Source organism: Polypterus senegalus, chromosome 15, assembly GCF_016835505.1.
Source record: "Polypterus senegalus isolate Bchr_013 chromosome 15, ASM1683550v1, whole genome shotgun sequence".
Lineage (NCBI taxonomy): Eukaryota > Metazoa > Chordata > Cladistia > Polypteriformes > Polypteridae > Polypterus > Polypterus senegalus.
Window position 1 is genome coordinate 9,572,209 of NC_053168.1, and position 12,792 is coordinate 9,585,000.

The window sequence follows — 12,792 nt, forward strand, 5'->3', positions numbered from 1 at the left end:
AAATGTAATCAACTGTTTTATTACATTTTAAAAACCTGGCATTTTGAAAATGTAATGAGAAAGCTGTACCTGGCTGTTCTAAGTTCTTATTAGTTTACAGTGTAAACTACTTTCATGAAATGACAGCCATTTGTTAAGATATTTTTGTAAATATTTACTGTAAATGGATATGGATGCTTAAGTTTATTAACTCTGATATCACTGAATCTGCAGATGCATAACTTGTTTGTATAATTTGTACTTTTTTGTATCATTAAAGAAGAAATTTCTGTAGTTTGCATGTTTTCTTTGTGTTGACCTGTAACTGCAAGTCATATCAGTTTATCCCAATATGCCAAACAAGATACTACTAGAGTGTTAAAAATATAGAACATATTTAGAGAGAGAGACAGTGAGTGTGTCAAAACCAACAATGGAGTGCTAGTCCAAGTCCACTCCATATGGAAAAATAACCCTGCCTTGCCGTTGTTGCTACCAGATTCTGCTCAATCTATTTATTAAAGAGAAAATGAAAAGGTGTGATTGATGATAAATATTCGCTCATAAATCAGGAGAGAATAGACAAGTTATTAAATGTGCTATACAGCATCAGATATGCATTGATGAATATGCATGCATACATTCATATACAACAGCATATAAATACATATGTGTACGACTTTATGCTTATGATTTTCAGCACAAAAACACAACAGCTGCTGCATTATAGCTGAAAGGAATTCAGTTTAATGTCTAGATCAGCCACCTAAAGAGAATTTCATATTCTTGCCCAGTCTATGCAAGTTTTCTTCAGGTTCTCCACATTCCACACACTAAACAGGAGTAGAAAATGAACAGATATTATACTGTATATAAACACAAACTCAATCAATCGATTATATAATTTAACCCACCACAAAATGAATTTCATTTTTCCTTTGCAACAATATCACGAAACTATATCAAGATACTTGGATTCTTCAGAGAAGAGAAATTATATCACCAACTATTTAACCAATTAAGTGCATGTAAATTCATTGAGCAGGGAAGTTAGAACAATATCAATAATGAATAAAGCACAAAGTACATTCCTCCTACTAGTATTTTATACAATATTGTTTCATAACTCCAAATAAAAAAAAAACTCAGTTTGAATCATGTCAATGTCAAAATGCATCAAGGTCAATTTGAGAAAAAAACAGTATAGGCTTCTTTTATTGGGCAGCTTTGCAGATGCTGTTGTGTCATGAACATGAGCCTCTGTATTACAAAGACTCCAACATATCTGTTTAAACAAACACTAGCTCAGGTTGTTGTAGTAGACACTAATTTTGCAGTGAATTTAGCAGTCTTAACTATAAAACATGCTCAAACTCCTCCACATCCAATCACAGACAATTAAGGTACTTTAAATATAAACTTAACAAAAAAAAAATACTGGCTTAAAGAAACTTTTCCCTCTTTTGGGAAATGTAATATATTTTGTCACAGATTTTTGGTTTCTCTCAAAACATTTACCAGTTTACTATTTAGCTAAACACCACTTCAAAGAAATCTCTGCAAACTAGGCAACTGTTTCATTGAGAGCACTTACTCACATAGAAGGGCTAAGCTGCAGAATGAATTACATAAACAGACATTCAATACAAATATTATAAAATTGCAATGCATTTTGCATACAAATAAGAATATACTGGGATATAAACAAACTGATTTCACACATAAGTATTACATATAAAGGACGCATTTACAGTACCAAGCCAATAGCTTTACAGAAATATAATTAGATAAAGATTCTTAAACTTTAAATTAACGTGTATGCTAAGGATAATATGAGCAAACAGCTATTTAAAAAGGTATAACAAACACTGACACTGCAAACATATATTACATAGACTTAACTAGTCGATGACTATCCTGTACAGGAAATGCAGTATTTTTCTTCTTATTGTTAAGATTAGCCTTAGTCAAACAATATTTAAACCAAAAAAACACATATTGCAAATACATAACTGGAAATGCTTTAAGAGCTAACGTTAATTCAAATAAGCTAGATTATAAAAATATTGCTAAAGTTCGATTTATGCAAATGTGAATGTGGCTGCATTTCCCAGCAAAACAGCTGTGCGCAACTCTGCAAAATGCACAATAATGTGGCTAAAACACTGAAATATTAAAATACCACCACATTTTGAAAAAGGCCAAAACCCATTGATTAATTTTAATCTAAAAGTACTACTTATGAAAAATGTATTGAAGTTACAATATCTATTATATAACATACTAATATGTATGTTATGTAATATGTATGTCCATCGCCTCTGAGTAATCTGAATAGTCAGTCTGGCTTTGGTGATGTGTCGAAAGGAGACGCGTGAATATGAGATGCACGAGGAGGAATAAAGGGGTATGAGGCACATTATGAGAGTAGCCTTAGAAAATGGCAAGTATGAAACCGGACATGAGGTTAGACAGGTACTTTGAAATTAATCACAGAGTCGGAAAAATCAGGCTTTATGGGAACACGCTCGAGAGAGGGAGTGTTGGTTAAGAGATGTTCACATGCTCAGATAGATTAGATAAACTGTAAATACAGAAAATAGGAGCTGAAGGTATACATAGAGTAATTAAAAAAAAAAAAAAAACCTACCCTATTACCTCTCTTTGATAGGTACCGTGGTTAGCTTGTTATAATGCAGCTTGGGTCTTCAACTAGTTGCCAAGTGGAGAACTATTGATTTGAAAGTTAATTTACCAAATATGTCACAACCAGCACAGTAATGTAATTATGAGTTTACCCACCAATGATACCATAGGACAAGGACGCATAAAATGACAAGTTAATAAATTATTTTGCTACATTCTGAATTTCCCTGTGGGATTATTAACGTTTAACTTAACCTAATTGTAACTATCAACAGAAATAAAAAACAAGATCTTCTTAGTGTTATAATGTATGAGACTGGCAAATGTGGATGATGTTTTGCGCATGTATGTGTACAAGACTTATTGTATTGTGCCTTTAATTTGGCCATAGTGGCCCACCATGCAATATGACATTCAATAAAACTAATGGATTAATGGAAGTTTTCTAACTTTATATGACTGGAATGCACAATTGATACAGTATAATAATAAGGAAACCCCAATGCACAATGCTTTGAAATACAGGACAACTGCAAATGGATACACAAGGTCAGTACACAGGCAACTTGTTGCTGGGAATGTGTTTCGACAAAGCAGGAGAAGCATAGACAAGAGGGTGTGCATTCCTGCAGAAATCCTCTGGCAACCAACACTAAACTGTGGTGTGAACAACAAGAAGCAACAGAAGTTTGAGGACAGCCTGCAGGAAAGTGGGACTACAAAAATCAGAAAAAAATTAGTATTTCATAATGTGTCTAAAGAAACGGTTTTCAGTAGGTTTTTTAGCATAGATAATAAAATAGCTCTCTCTCTAACTACCAATTAGGATGCCATGACTTGCAGCGGTGCGCATATCACATCCAGTTTAGAACATTACTTCACAAAGTAAGCGCAAAGGAGCCACCTTTTTGTGCCGCAGAGACAAAGTCAACATGCCTTTAAAACATTTTGTGGTGAATAACAGTTTTATATGCAACAGATTTACAAGATCAAATTAGTGACAGTATTTTTATGTTTTTTTCTTATACAAACATGTCAAAGAAAAAATCGAAGAGAAAGGTGACATTTAGGGTAGATTTTTACAATTAACACTTGTTCAATGAATTTTCTTCATCAAAATGCAAAGTTCTGCAGTTGAGAGGAAGGTTCACAAGGGGCACTTGCCATCAGGTCAGCTGCTAGCTACAACTCAAGCCTTTGTGCTCAAAGATCCACAGTGGAACGGGTACACAAGTGAAAAAACCAGAAGAGCTAAATGCAGATACAGTGGTACCTCGGTATACGTCTGCTTTGGAATAAGTCCAACTTGGTATACGTCCTGTTTAGAGGTGAAATATTTTGCTTGGTATACGACCTTTGTTTGGAATACGACTCGTGTGCTAGAACAACACGTGTGGTATACTGGGCGCGCTCCTTCAAAAAAAAATAATCCCTCGCTATATCGCGCTTCGACTTTCGCAGCTTCACTCTATCGTGGATTTTATATGAAAGCATAACTAAATATATAACGCGGATTTTTCGCTGCTTCGCGGGTTCTGCAGACAATGTGTCTTTTTACTTCCTGTACATGCTTCCTCAGTTGGTTTGCCCAGTTGATTTCATACAAGGGACGCTATTGGCGGATGACTGAGAAGCTAACCAATCAGAGCACGCAGTTAAGTTCCTGCGTGCTGAATGCAGTATTAACCAGGAAGTCTCGTCTCGCTCATTCAGCATCAACGTGTTTTGCTGTGTAAAGAGTTAACTTTTGTGCTCTTTTGTGTTTATCTTTGTGCATAGTCAAGCCCTTCATTATGGCCCAAAAATGATCTGCTACTGCTTCAGGAGCCGTGCCCAAGTGCAAACGGAAGATGTTAATGATTGCCAAAAAAATGTAAACGTTTTGGATTTGTTGAAGGCTACGATTCCTTTTATTTAAAAAGTAGGAAAGGAATATAAGATCTACGGCCGCAGTGTCCTTTTAACCAGGGTGCAAAACGAGTTGTAAGTGGATGTAATAAAGCAGTAGTCTGGATGGAATCTGCTTTAGGGATTTGAATTGAAGACTGCGAGAAGAACAACGGCAGTGCTTCACAATCGCCTGAAGAGGCTCCTTTAGTAGAGCTATAACGCTCTCCTTTGTTGTGCAGTAAAATTAAACTCATTGTTATCGGACAAGTCGTTTTCATTTATTTCATCTAATTGCTTTTGTATTTATGTATTTTAGTATTAAGCAGTGTTTAAATTATTTTATACAACCCCATCAATGTATAATATGCCAATAACAATAGGATTTTTTTTTCATGGGAACAAATTAATCATTTTCCCATTATTTCTTATGGGAAAAATTTGTTTGGTATAAGTCCAAGGATCTGTAACGGATTAAGGACGTATACCAAGGTACCACTGTATGTGAAAGCGGCAGGTACAAAATTAAACTTGTAAAAGAGGAAAAACACAGTTCTGTATTGAGCTCTAGTAAGGATTTTTAAGTACACTGAGCTTTGTGGAGCCAAGGATGGAACTGAAAATGCCAAGGTGCTTAGTCAATGTCCACACACAAATGGAAAGATTAGACTGGAAAACAATCTGCCAGTTCAACAGTTCATTCTACTACCTTGTATCTCCACCAGCATTGTATGTCCTTAAAAAATATTAATAAGTTCAGCTCTGAAACTAGTGGCACATTTGTTAGTCACCTTTGTTTCCCATCACCATTCAACCAAACATGCAGCTCTATTTGTCTGATAGGACCTCTCTTCGGGCTACAGCTGAACGTGTAATACCGTTATCGTACAAAGACTGATTGACAGGCTCTTTAATTTAATGCCAATGTCTGCAATTGGATTTTGTACTTTCTAGCTAACAGTCTCATGCATTAGCAGATTGCCAACATCACTTTCATCACCCGGACACCCATCAAGATGCTGTACCAAGATCTCTACTATCCTCCCATTCCCCAATTACTATGAAGCCAGGAACCACTGAAGCTCCATCTTTATTTACTGACGACACTTTCATCGAAGGCCCGATGACCAACAAGGATTGAACTGTTGATAGGAAATATATAATCTTTCTGATGCAGTGATGCCAGGACAAAAAGAAATCAACCCTTAGTATCAGAAAAACTGAGGAACCGATCACAGATGACAGGAATCAGACTACACTGAAATTTAAATTGACCCAGATACTGAGGAAATGATCACCAATTACCTTACACAAGCACAAAATATCTCAGTTATTGTCAAGGCAGCTCACCAACACCCTTACTTCCTCAGATGCCTACTCCAACCTCTACATGTGCACAATAGAATCCAACATCACTAGCACCTACTCAGCTCAGGACTGCAATACACAGCAGAGAATATAAAAAAAAAAAAAAAAAATGCAAGAAAAGCTCAAAATGCCACACATGGGCAAAAGGAATGTCAAATGTCAATTAGATGGTACTTTATTTTTCCCCCAAAGCTAATAAAATTATATATATATATATATATATATATATATACAGCAAAAATCAAACAGCCACCCTGCCCCCAGATAAACAACACATAAGAACTTCTGGCTTGGATGATGGAGAGAGGCTGCTATTACTAACAAAGATGGGAGGTACAGTCCTACAAGGAAGTAACATCTGAAAATCATTTAGGAGCTTATGTTGACATATTTATATAGGCTCTGCGGAAGCTGTTAAAAAGGCAAATAGAATGTTAGGTTGTAATAATACTATTGAAAATAAATCAAAGAATGTTACATTTATAATAGAGATAGACATATACAGACAGATAGAAAGGTGCTGTATGATAGAGATAGATAGTACATGTAAAAGCACTATATGGCAGACAGACAGACTTGGCTTTTTACAGAACTTTTTACAGAAGCTCATTAAATAGATAGTCACACACACTATTGTTTGAACCCATGCCAAAACAACTAAAAATAAAGAAAATTAAAAAAGAAAAATATGTCTGACATGGCAGTTACAGTCACAGGGAGGCAATATCCAAGCATACTGCCATTGGTATAAAGGAGCCCCAGAAGCGTTTCTTGACACACTTCTGCTAAATTATTCATTAGCTGAAAGTACTTAGTATGTATGTCAGAGAGAAGATGTGCAGTACTGTCCATAATGGCACTCAGTTTTGTTTAAGACTGCATCAGGAGTCTGGTGTATAACTTAAGTCACTGGGCTACAACAAAATTATAGTAACTTCAAGTTATACAGAGGAGAACACCCAAGAGCATCTCAGAACATAAGGACCTGTTATACTGGAACAGGGTCAGAACATTAAACCTTGAGCAGGGGAGAGTCCATGGTGACCTAATCCAGGTCCTTAAAATTTTCAAAGGCATTGATAATGCTGATCCAGAAGAATTCTTTCATCTAATCATGTCTTTGGGGACACTTGTGGAAATTAAGGGGAAGAGTAAGACTGAAGCCAGGAAGTATTTTTTGATGCAACGAGTTGACGGAATCTTGAACAAACTACAATGACATGTAGTTTAAGGAGAAATCTTGACTATGTTTAAGAAGTATCTGAATTAAATATTGGCACAGCTTAGCTATTAGCTAAGCTAGTGTTTGTTTCAAACACATGAAATCTGGCCCTAGAAATCTAAACAAAATTATTAAAGGAGGCTGCCTTCTTTCACAATCTGTTTTCTTCAAGCTTTGTTCTAGCAGAATTACTGGCACACCCAACACTAGATTCAGAGACCATCCCCATACACCTCCATGTCAAAAGAATAGTCAAATGCTGCTCACTTAAGACTATAATCATACTAATAACTGCATTTAATTACCTCTTCTGGATTTTTATGTAGGCTTGAGTCGACCTGTATGATATTCTTTGAATTTATTATACTGTTGCATTTACTGTTTACTGCTATGCATCATCTGATGTTGATCTTGTTAGTGTTATGAGTATATAAAGAATGATACTATTAATACATCTACATTAAATAATACCTCTGAAAACAGAGGATGCAAGGAGAAAATAATTACTGTTGCATAGAATGCTTCCTTCCATCACAATTAACTAAATAAGTAGTACAGGTACACCAGCAAGAAGAAGAAGAAAAAATGTCAAGTGACCTGGGGGCTTGATCATACATAAAACAATGTTTTTTTGTTGATAGTGAGGAGTGCTCGGAGCAGTTAAGATTCAGTTGTTGCACATTTTTTATGTAAATGCTTTTAACTAACAACAGTGCAATTTTTATGTAAACAAACAGTGCAAATTTTTACTTAAATCGTGTGAATTGCTTCACTACCAAAAGTGGACTGTAGAATATGCAGAATTAGAATCCGTTTAAACTAACTTTTTTTTTTTATAAATAAAAGGTCAATAATCCTGTACCAAATACAAGAGGAAAACAACAGCCTGTCTATTCATACAATACAGGTTTATAAAATTATAGATCAGATGTATTTACTATTTGATTTTACCAAGTAACCTAGTGTACTATTACTACTACAGTAGACTGTTAAGAGGAAGTAAGGAAAAATCTCTTTGTATTGTACAAACAAGCTAAGAAACCTTGTGACAGCATAGGTAGGCTCCACATGCCCAGATGCCTTTGGGAGCCGCAAGGACCCAACACAGTCAATAACGTAACCAAGGATGAGTCAGGCAAATGAGCACACTCACATAGCAAGGAGTTTATGTAACAGTTCTCAGTGCTTTTATATAAAACAAAGCCACACAAACAGTGTTCAAATAGTGTAGTGCTCTCATCAAAAACAAATAAATAATACATTAAAGAAGAAAAAGTCCATGAGTTTAAAATTCAGAATTAAAATAAGAGTAAAACCAACACAGACATTAGGTCCATAATGTTCCATCAGACGAGCCCCGCCCCACTCAGTCTTTGGCTCACCCATTGCTCATACAGCCCACAGACACACCCACAGTTGTAGTCCTAACCGCCCAACCCCTGTTTTAGCTGCCTCAAGCAGCTCTGGCCAGATTACTCAGGGTCAGTATCCTCCTATCATCCTTTATGCTCCCCTGTTGAACCTTGGATCCCTGGGGTAGGATTCCACCTCAGTCTTTTCCACTCTACCATTGAAAATCAGTGAGGACAGGCTGCCCTTAGAGTGCCTATAACATTGCTCCTCTGTGGGGCCAGCAACCACGCTGTCTCTTTCACATTGACTGGCTAGCTCATCTTACCTCCACACCCGATGCAGTTCTCATGCCTCTCTTCTTCCAATCTTTCCATTCTCTATTTTTTTTTTCCACCACTGTCCCGTGCAGGCTCCTCTTATGCGGTCTCTCCTAATGGGGTGCAGGTGTGTGAATGCGCTCCCTACACAGCAATAATGAGGCACAAACTGACACTTACACTTGCCCATGCATACTCAGCCAGTCAGGTGCCTCCATCATCACCGTAGTGGAGCGCGATCACACACACACCCACTCCCTGAACATCCCAGCCACTATTTAAAATTTGGCCAAAGCTACGGACCATCTATCACAAGCTTAAACTTGGAAAAATTGCATCTTAAGCACATTAGGGGTCACAGGTAAACTTGTGAATATCTAAATCCAAAAGATAAACAAATTAAACAATTCATATGTTCACATTTAAAATGAAAAAGAGAATCCAGTGTCGCTAATCTCCATCCATACTCAACATCTTCCAATTAGACTAATGTGATTGATCTATGTATCTTTAATAAACACCATTAATAGTATGTACAATTGTAAGTTAATTTCTAGGTAAATTAACATCAGAATGGTACAATACTAGAAACAAGCATGCTATTATAGATTTACATTTATTTATTTGTCTGGTGCCTTTATCCAAGGCTACTTACAAAATTTATAATACAATTGGTTACATTTCTTTTGGTTTTCCAGTTAGAGCACAGGCAGATAAAACTAACTTGCTCATAGTCACACAGTGTCATTAGCGGGATTTGAACCCACAACCAGAGTGTCTGAAGTCCAAAGCGTAAACTACTATACCACACTGCCTGCTAAACAAACAATGAACCAACACCTGATGTAAAGAGGATCCCTAAAGTATACCTGAAAGGTTTTTCCACAGCCAAGTTTCAAAATGAGCTAAAGTAGTTCAGGTTAGTCTATGGTACAACATAGCACAATAGGGTAAATACTGTACAAATAGAAGCTGTATAAATTAACCCCTAACAGATCAAGAATAAAGAAGGTGATAAATGAATATTGATTAGAACTTACAAGGATAGCAAACCAAGTCAGTATTGTACAGTGATTCTGTGATAGTGAAAACATTGAACAAGAAACATGTGAAACATAGGGAAAGAGTTTCAGATTGCACAAGCCAAAAACCTAAATTAGCCTTTGTGTGTTGGAACAAACATCTTTACAACTCTTGAGCCCTGAAGACAACCCAAACAGCTGCCAACTAATTTCATGATCAATTAGCTACCTTGTTTTATTAGGAATCAAATTTTAGAACAGATTTGCAGGCACTGTGCCTATTTAAAAATCCCACAAGCTGTAATTTAAGAAAATCACACTGAGCTTTCAAAGCAAAAAAAGCCTTTCATTATTGTCACTGTCATCCCATAATGGTGTTAGTTGAATGATTAAAAAGAGATCATTCATATATGCTTTGAGAGTATGATAATGTGACCAGTCAACAGTCATACCCTGTACTGTCACATATGACAGAGTTAAAATCCTGCTGTGATTATTAGCTCTTTAATAAAGTACCATACAAAGTTCTAATTAAGAAAATTAATTTTGACATTAATGAACATGGTTTCAGTTGTCTGTCTAAACCCCATCCATCTTCTAACAGGCATATCTAGTTAAGTGTCACTAGAAGGGGGTGCCTAACCTGGCTGCACTGGGCATGATACATGCTCCAACCTTGGATGGGGAACCACCTTCACATACCTGTGGCAAAATGAGCTACTCCATTTTTTCATTCCGAAATAAAATGTATTTATTTAGTCCTTAATAAATGTCCACATTGGCCAGACATTTATTTGGTTGAGCTTTAAAAGCTTTGAAGCACAAGGCAAATCTCTCCAATGAGGAGATGATCAACAAGTTAACAGAAGCACATAATCACAAACATGTGCAATTAGCACACCTCCTGAAACAACATGCTTCATTACTGAAACTAAAGCAGCAGACAGTTTCTGCCATTCATTGAGCTTTTGAAGGCAAAGTAATGTTTACTGGTATAACTACTAAAATGTGGCTAATGTAATAAGAGTACAACCAACACATATCTAAATGCTGACAGAGTAAATGAGATGCCATATCCAGTTAAGAGGACTTACTGCCCTTCTGCTTCAGCTCATGGCCATCTCTGGACTAATACACATTTATAAGCAAAACATGATCATTTATGCGAGATACCTTGAAAACGGAACCAAGATTGTTTTACAGGAATTCTGAAATATTACATACTGTAGAAGTTGATTCCACAAAGACGGCCTTAAAGTTCGAAAACATCTATAAAAGGAGAAGTGAAATATTTGGACAATTAAATCATGTATTTTGTACTTTGAAATTTGAGTTAGTTTGACTAGTCCATTAAATGTTATTCTTTTACTGAACATCTAATATTGTCTCCATAGATTGATGCAAAAATATATCGCATAACAGCAATTATCAAAAACCTGACACTGACTTTTTTACAACCCTAACTTGAAAAGTGTATTGTTACAAAAAAGACTGTGTAAATAGAAAATATGCTAAATTATCTTTGTATTCAGTAATTCATGTGGCAATGACATAACTGTAACAGTCGTGTGTATTTGGAGCTAGTGTCTGTACCTTTTGATGCATCTGTAAACAGTAGAGTCTAAATAGGCAATGGAAGCCTGTAAACTCCCTTGCAAGAATCATCGGTCTCAAGAGACCTAATAAAAAACTAAAAATGGGATGTGCTGAAGTAGTAGTAGTGCAGTAGTGAAAGTAGTGAAAAAGGGAATAACATTGCCACAAAGAAAGTTGAGGAAGTCGCTGGAATTTGCCAAAACTAAGCCACCTATAGGAAGCCATCAGGTGATCACGGGTTAATTTCTACAGAAGACGTTGATTGATTCTGCAGATTATGCCTGCAGAACACCAACGTAAAAACAGTCAATAAAAGTACAACTACAGCCAACTCTTATGTAAATAATTAGTTAAAATTGTGTACTTACCCTTATCTTTTGTTGCAGCACGTAGGTGAGTGCACGACACGTGCTAGAAGCACCAACGGCAACTGAGGGCAGAGGTAAAAGTGACGGCAACTGCCAGTCCTGGAGGAAAGTGTTTTAGTGTGGCCAACCTTAATACAAGGTGCCTGGCATGGGGCAGTCACTTCGGCTAAGTAGCACCATGAAGTCGAGACATGCATAAATTAGAAGCCAGTTTACTTGCAGGAAAAAGTAGGGGCCCGCTGGAGGAATGTGCGGCCATGCCATGAATGCAGGTAGTGCTGCAGATATTGTGGGAGCATGCACTCAAAATTAACATGCTTTATAGTAGTTTTTGGGGAGGGCAACAATACATAAACACAGCTAATGGTGCTACATAAATTAGGATAGGGTGATACCATAGTGTCACTCATGATTGGCCCCTAAGGAACCTACGGCCATATAAAAGTGGTGGAGTGAAAGCTAGAGGTCTGCCTGTCTTTGGGCCCAATGTGCATTGTAGAGTTTAGCTGGTGGCAATCTAGATAACGAGAAAAATGCAGGGAAAGAACCCTCTGATCGCTTACAGAGTGGAGGGTGTCAGCAAAAAAATAGTGAAACCAGGAAGTTTGTGCTGGCAAAATCTGTTGAGTTGAACAAACAGTATTTTTTTTTTTTGTTTACACTTATAGAAGGTTTTTACAGCAGATTAAGGAATTAACAATTTTATTAGTTTTCACTCTTTTTCAACCTAAGTGCAGAACTTGTACATATTGTAAATACCAAACTTAGTGGGTATAGAGACAAGTTTTGTATTTTGCATAACACCCAACATTTAAAGTGCTTAAGGTTTTGCACATGAGCAACAATCTTTTTGTAATAAATGACATAATTTATTATATTTTTAAGAGTCTATGTGCCTTTTTCTTCTGGTTTCAGTTTGGCTGTGAACTACTAGGAGCCAACTGTCAAAGTCATGCCACGGATTCAAGGACACAGGGTTCCACACTTTCTCATCATTAAATTGATTTGCATAAATGTCTACAACCAGGAAACTA

General features: G+C 36.5%; 1 protein-coding gene across 3 annotated transcripts in view; it reads right to left on the bottom strand.

Annotated features, from left to right (window-relative positions):
- Positions 1-12,792, bottom strand: part of grb10b (growth factor receptor-bound protein 10b) — a 239,129-nt gene that overhangs the window by 100,152 nt on the left and 126,185 nt on the right. The gene's annotated exons all lie outside the window — the stretch shown is intronic.